Here is an 8066-nt window from a genome sequence, read left to right as displayed (position 1 = left end):
GACCAGTCATAACCAAAAAAGGTCAGAAATCACCTATTTTTTCTTTTCCTGTTCTTTTTCTTTAGCAGATATTTACTGTCTTTTAGCTAACTACTGGGTATAAATAAAACAGAGAGGGCTACTTGTTATGTTATGAAGCAAAGTACAGAGCATGGTAGTAAGTTTAGCTGAGAGAAAAACAAAGCACAAAGAAAAACAGCGTGACTGTTGCATTTCATCCTTGCTTTAGAGCTCCTTCCACTGGAGAAGTAACTCTAGATGATCACCAACCAATTTGAAATTTGTATAAAAACTATCAGAAGGATTCATTAATAAAGAACTTCAAAGACTGTGTTAGGGATGCACAGGCCTTCAACCAAGCTCCATGTCAGAATTCAGCAAAATTCATGTGCTCCTGGAAGCTCTGGAACAGATTATATGGTAATGCCACACTGCTCTGTGTGTCCCAAGAACCATGTTGGTTTTGAGTTCTCGGGGGAGATGCATACACTGACCCTTTGCTCACTCCCAGAATATGAAATAAATTGGTTAGGGATGTGCAACCAGTTTTCTTCAGATGGTTCCTTTTTGGTTCCATCTGAGAATTTTGTCTAAGCATAAAATAAAAGAAGACTTCATATGTCAGGAAAGCCAGACACTATAGATTGGAGTATTTTTGTCTGATGGTGCTATAAAATAGCTCAAAGTCTTAGACTAACAGACAGTCATAGACCTGTGATGATGCTGCGTCCCAGGCTCAGACTTCTCTGGACTTACTGAGCATCTGTCACTTGTATGTAAGCACTAAGTTGGACACACATATAATGTATCAGATTCTTCTGGTAGTTTATGAGTGGTTGTCTGACATACACAAGATGTGCTAGATCCACTCTCCATGTCCTCATGTCCCCAAGTCCTGGTACTATTTTGCCAATACAGTACCAATGTATGTGTACCTACATTTCCATCCAATGTGAAAGAGTCCAGAGTGGATGATCAGAGACATTAAAGAAGAGGAAACTTGGAGAGGTTACTGTGTAAGTAACCTTACTCATGTAAGGCAGAAAAACTTTTGACTTCGTAAAAGGCAAAGGTACTATGGGAAAAATATTATCAGTACTCCATATGCTTGAAAAGCACTCTTCAAACAAAACAGATGTAGCAGCTGACCAATAATTTCTGTTTGAGGGTTTCTATTCTGCCCCACACACCCATCACACACTCACAAATCAGGTCTCGGTTCCTCTGAGCCAGCCAGCACCATCAATCAGGGGGAACAGCCAATGGCTGCCCACTCAGTATCAGGAGTATGGCAGCTTGGTCATAACTGTTCCACTTCAGGCTCTGCCTTTTACATCTTGGGACATCCTTTCACAATATTTCCCTCCACCTAGCCACTAGGGACCACTGTCTTAAATATTTATTGCTTTCTAATTTAGATTGCAAACATAAGCTGCCAATGGCCATGCTAATCACATAGCCCCAGGCAAATCACTTTGACTTTCTCATTATCTAAGACCAATTACTGATTGTCCCCAGAGATTCCGTCACCCTCTGGTTTCCTGCTACCAAATGTTACAGAAAGGGTGAAGCTAAGCAGCAGTTATATAACAAAGTTCATCTGTACTTTGTTTTCCAGTTCATACTGGATTAACATAGCCAGAGCTGGGCACTGGCAGTCAAGGTCCCCTTTGCAGTCATTTTTCTTACACTTTTAAATTGTTGGCTATTCCTTCTTTTTTTCTCCTTATACCCAGACAGAATTTCTCCTGTTGTAATTTGTAGCATTGTCTCTTGCCTTTTATTGTGCACTTCTGAGAAGAGCCTGGTTTTGGTTTCTCTACAGCTGCTACACTACAAAAGACTGAAATTTCGATTGAAAGCGTTACTAACTCAGATACATCAGCCTGAAACAGTCAATTAGAGCCAGAAATATTAGACTACTGTAGCCATCAGGTTTTTCAGATGTTTTTAAAATTTACTGTTTAATGGAAGTTAGGTTGCTAGTGTGATGGTAGCAAAATAGACAATTGGTTACAGGTAGGAAGCCTTATATGTACAGTAAATATGATAATTGTTCCCGTGTGACCTCATCAAGCTTCCTACAAAGTATTTTCTCTCATTGTAAAAAAAGGTTGCTAATAGTTACTCACTTTACTGTAGCACTGAGAGAAATAAATAACTGAAGTTCATTTACTAGTTTTGAAAAGAGAGGTTGCCATTTAAGTGCTAAGTATAAACTTATAGGCAAAATACCCTATATTTCCCTATCTCTGTCATTAAACCTTAAGGCTCACAGCAAGAAATAACACAATTTTTTTCTGCTTGAGGTAATGAAGCCAAGCTTATGTGTGAAGTTAACCTGGAAAGGCAGTTCTGAAGACAAGTCACAACAAGCCACAGTATTTCCATAAGAATAAGAATATGGAAAGAGACCCTTCACTAGAAAATTTTACGTTGGATCAAAAGGGTTATACCTAAGCAGTTATGTCTTGAATCAACAAATTTGGTAACTACAATAAATTAAAGCAATAAAATTATTTATTTTTAATCAACTTATACTGTAATACATGACTGAGTGTGCGGACAATGATTAGGACCATAATTAGATGGAGATAGCTAAGGAAAGAAATTAATCTGAAATACATTTAAATTAATCTGAAATACATTTAAATTAATGTGAAATACAGTCTATTCAACTCCTGGAAATGGAAAAATAACATTTCAGAGAATTATTTTTATCTCTCCAGGAACATGGCAGTTGAATGAGATCTATGGTTTCCCTAGTCCTCCAGCAGGGCCAGAATCTGACTACGCAAAACATTTGTAATGCCCCGTGTCCACATCAGACTGTTTTTCTGTAACTCGTAATCTGAACCAAGGCATATAGATTTTGATTTAATTTAGATTTATTATCAATTCCAATGACAGTTAATTTTTTCTTTTATTTTAGAACGTAAGTAGCCTAAAATGGGATTCATTTCACTCATACATCAAACTGAAACACCAACAAGTGTTTCAAACACCTCCAAGAACAGTGACTCAATCACTTTCCCGGGTAGCCTTTTCTGGTGCTTCTCAACCCTTTGGTGAAGAAACTTTTCCTAATATCCAATCTAAACCTCCCCTGGAGCAACTAGAGAATATTTCCTCTTGTCCTGTCACTTGTATTTTGGGAGAAGAGGCTGACTCCCACCTCACTACAACCTCCTTTCAGGTAGTTGTAGAAGGTGATAAGGTCCCCCCCGAGCCTCCCTTTCTCCAGGCTAAACATGTCCAGCTCCTTCAGCCATTCCTCATGAGATTTGTGCTTCGTTGCACTTCTCTGGACTTGCTCCAGCACCTCAATGTCCTTCTTGTAGTGAGAGGCCAAAAACTAAACATAGGATTTGAGATGTGGCCTCAGCAGTGTTCAGTACAGAGGGACAGTCACTTCCCTGGTCCTGCTGGCCACACTATTTCTGATACAGGCCAGGATGTCATTGGCCTTCTTAGCTACCTGGCTCATGTTCAGCTGGCTGTTGACCAGCACCACCAGATCCTTTCCTGCTGGGCAGCTTTCCAGCCACTCTTCCCCAAGCCTGTAGCGCTGCATTGGGATGGTTATGACTGAAGTGCAGGACCTGCACTTTGTCTTGTTGAATCTCGTATCGTGGCCTCAGCTCATCAATGCAAATGTCATGAGCCAAAAGAGTTATGATGAATTGGACTAAATCCAGTTGATGTCCAGTCACAAGTGGTGTTGCCCAGGGCTCACCATTGGGGCCAGTCTTGTCTAATATCTTTGTCAATGATCTGGACAAGGGGATAAAGTGCCCCCTCAGTCAGTTTGCAGGTGACATTAAGCCAGGTGAGAGTGTTGTTCTGAGGGTGAGGAGGCTCTGCAAAGGGATCTGGACAGGCAAAGCATTTACTTAAATTCTGTTGTAGTTCAAGGGAAATAAGAAGCAACTAGAGGGAAACCAAAGACAAGCAAAAGGAATGCTGAGAGGTCTAAAAAACATTTATTACAATAAAATATAAATAATTACTTAATATTAATACTAATATTTATTCTACATGTCTGTACCAGATAAACAAGCAATAAATTAAAATTGCAGAAAGGGCATTTGTATTAGATATTAAGAAAAGGTTTCTATGGAGAGTTTCATTATGAACAGTGAAACACTGCAGCAAACAACTTATGAAAATTTTAGGAATAAAGCAGACATGTCAGAAGTCACAAGTAGTTGAATCCTACCACAGCCAGGGAGGGGTCCAGATCATCTTTCCAGCTTCCTTGAATCTCTGCTGCACCATTACAAAAAGGAATTTTGTGAGAATGCAGGTATGTGGTGATGTGTTTTCTGGAGTAAAAAAGAAGTACCTAATCAACTAGGACTCTACAAGAAATGAACATTCAATTTTGAATATTTTTATAATTATAAATTATCATTATAAATCTTTATAATGATTTAATCAAAGGTGATTTTTTGCATTTTCAGACGAAGGAATGATGTGTGCAAGGGATATTATGGTGGCATAGATATATTTGATACTCTGTCCTAAAATTTTTGAGTACTTAGTAAACATTCCATAGATTTGATGAAAAGATGAAGTATTACAAATGAGGATATTTTGTACTATGTGTTTATTTCAGCTATTTTTCTCACACTACACAAGGTATAATGTTTTGGATTGTTAATTCAGCACATTTTACCTTGTTGTGCAACTCGATTAAATACACATGATGGAATTGAAGTCTCAGGTCTCCGCCCTAGTATCTAAACATAATTTTGGCCTAAGAGACTGATCAACAAATGTACAGAACGGCAGAAAAGGGAAGAACAGGTAAGGAAACAAACTGCACAGCCATAGTTTCAGTTGCATTCATTAAAGACATTTCATTGAATCTTAGAAGTCAGATAACAATATAATTTGCTCTCTTTCCCCATCTAGATACTTAAATATGCAAGCCATTCTTTAAAAGCTGTAATGCTAAGAGATGAGTGTTTATTTTGTGTTACTTAAAAAACAAACAAAACAAAAAAAAAGAAGGAAAATCAACAAAACAAAACCAAACTCACAAAAACTTAAACCAACTTCCACAACTGTGGAAAACTAGCATTAATTGGACAAACTGGAAACTAAAAGCACTCCTAGATACCAAAAGGGCTCAAAAGAGAGCTCTCCATTTTTCACATATTCCTGTGGTAACCAGAGCACAGCACAAAATCAGCCTAGTTTTGAGATCTGAATATATTTCATTTCATAAGAAGGTCATATGCATAAGCCATACTCTGCCTAAAGAAAATGTCCTGATACTATAAGGCAGACAAGTAAATATGCTGATTTGCAGATGACAGTCAAGGTTGGGTATACCTGAGCTTAGATTTTTTTTCTTTTATTCAATACAATTCTACACAACTAAACTCTGCTTATCCCCTTTGAAAATAAAATTTTGCCGTAAAAGCAACAATCTCAGAAAAAAAATCTGAATTTTGTTTTAATAACAATTAAAGATTTTACATAAGAAGCTTGCTGGTATTTTTGCTAACTGAGGATAATATTTTTCTACCACAACAGAAAGAGGGAGAACGTGACATTAACTCCAGAGCCAGAAGAATAAGAACAGAACAAGAAATTTAGGAATTAAATATTCTTACCTCTGAGCTAGTCCTGCAGGACTTGCATAGATTCCCTCTACAGAAGTGTTTTATGTATGTTATTTTTGTGTGTATTTGCATACAGATGTTAGTTCATGGTAGGTGTGCTTGACCTCTGTACAATGACTATGCTGCTATTACAAGAGGAATTGTCTTTTCAGGAAATGATTCAGCTAATTCTCAAACAAACAGCATTTATATGAAAATTAAGATTTCTTCTAATCTCAGTTTTTGATATTTATCATTGCTGGCACTTCTGGCAAGACTATTAGCAGTAACTTCAGTGATATGAATTACTGACAATTGAATATAGTCTTTCTGTGTTTTACTCAGTAATTTGTACTTTGATTTGATGGGTGAGGGAGATGTAGCAATAAAACCATATACAAAAATTTCCAGAGAAGGCCATGAATTTGAGGTAACTCCATCCTAGTTACCCTGAGGCACCTTTTCCAGAGACAAGTGAAAATTAGGACTCCAGTCTCACCAATGTCATTTGGGAGTCAGTAACATTAAAGACTCCTTTAGCAAGAACCCTCCATGTATCAGATTTTCAAAGATATTTAGTATTTATAGCTCTCAATACCTACAGATAAACTTTGTTGGTGAAATGGAAAAATGTGTAATCATTTTGGAAAATTTGCGTTCTATATGCATTAGAGTTGTAAAGTATTTAATGGATTATCCAGTTCATCTTCCCCAATATTTTGGTTCTCTACTCTTCATTAGGGCATCTGAGATAGCTATATAGTCTATGGTTTCTTTTTCTAAAGAACACGTTAGAAAGGAACGTGTTTCTCCCCCCAAAATTCCTACAAGCCCCTTTCAATTTTCATTTTTAAATCCTCAACTTTACATTCAACAGCTTAATTTTAAATTGTTTAATAAATAAAAATTTATATTCTACTCATAAAATTCAAATTCACTATTTTAGTGTGAAAATAATCAGGTTTAAATAATTTACAGATAATATACAGTGCACTAATCACTGACTTCAGAGGGATTATCTAAAATAATTTTTTGTATCTTTAATACATATAAGTTCTTTTTTTAAGTTGTACAGCAAAATTATGCAATTATGAAGTAACGTATTCAAAATACATATGCTAAAATCCTCTTTATGAAAACATGTGGTTTTATCTAATTAATAACGTTTGCCTGCAAGTTTTAATTGTACATTTCCTGAGAGCTGTCATTCATAAAACTTCTAGGGTAAAAATTTAGTTTTTAAAGAGTCTGCCAGCAGGTGAACCTGATCTAAAAAGCAAAGCCCTGCAGCAAAATCTACCCAGAATTTTAGTGCAATCCTAAAGAAATATTTTTATAGTTACGCATATTCTGTCAACTTGCCTTCTGAGATACCACTAATTTCTAAATTCAGAATCTCTAAAGCTGAATCTGAGTTAAGAAATTAATGATCTGGCAGAGAGGTCAATCTGCGTTGTTATGTCCATGGAAACTTACTTAAAAAGGAACACTACTAATGTCTTTGGTGGCTCTGAGCAGACACCATGCAAGTCAAACAAAGTGGGACAAATTCTCTACTATTTAAGAACATTTAAAAATTAAAATAATTGTAAACTCTCTCAGATGTAATATAACCATTGCAGGAATAGAAAGACAGCTCTAGAGAAACTTTGCAGGTATTAATGCATAGTGACATGAATTAGAAGAAAGTCTGTGAACAGAAGTCTGCCACAGAATATGAACTCAGAAGTAAAGTACTGAAGCAATATATACTTACGGTTTATTTACTTTGCAGGAAAAGGGAAGGAAAACATCAAATTTAAAAAAGAAAAAAAAGGCAAAAATTACAATAATTAAAAAACTAATCATGGTTATTTCTGGCATGGTGTCCTATTTTATAGTCTTCAATATTTTTAAATCATTGAGAAGCATCATCTTGTGAATATTATTTCAAAATTCTCTTTGGAATAGTCAAAATGAATTCTTTAAATCAAAAATCTAGTAATAAAACTAATGTATCGGACTAATATACTGCTTAGCAAATGATGATGAAAAATTTTATCTTTTCTATGAATTTAATTTTAAATTCAAGAAGTAGTCAGCTGCTGTTTAACAGCACCTTGTGGTTAGACTTTTTTCATATTTATGCACTCTATGTAACTCATTTGGAATCAGTAAACTTACCTGAAACTACAGTTGAAGAAGTTGTAAAGTACAAGTTAAAGCAATTTTTGCAGTGAAAAGGCCAACTTATCTTTTTTTTTCTGGTAAATTATTTTCTCTGTATTTGGGGTTCTTTCCCCTAGCTAATCATTTGTTCACACATGTACCAATAGGAGCGAAAATACACCGTACAGTAAACTGTACAGTACCAGTTTAAACCTTCACTGTATTTTGTTTTTCTTCATAACTCAAAGGCAAGGAACTGTAAATGTAATTTGCTCAAGATATAAAGCACAAGGAGATTAGGGAATT

Source organism: Neopelma chrysocephalum, unplaced genomic scaffold (assembly GCF_003984885.1).
Source record: "Neopelma chrysocephalum unplaced genomic scaffold, ASM398488v2 Primary Assembly neopelma1_22, whole genome shotgun sequence".
NCBI classification, from domain to species: domain Eukaryota; kingdom Metazoa; phylum Chordata; class Aves; order Passeriformes; family Pipridae; genus Neopelma; species Neopelma chrysocephalum.
This window is presented reverse-complemented; position numbering follows the sequence as displayed.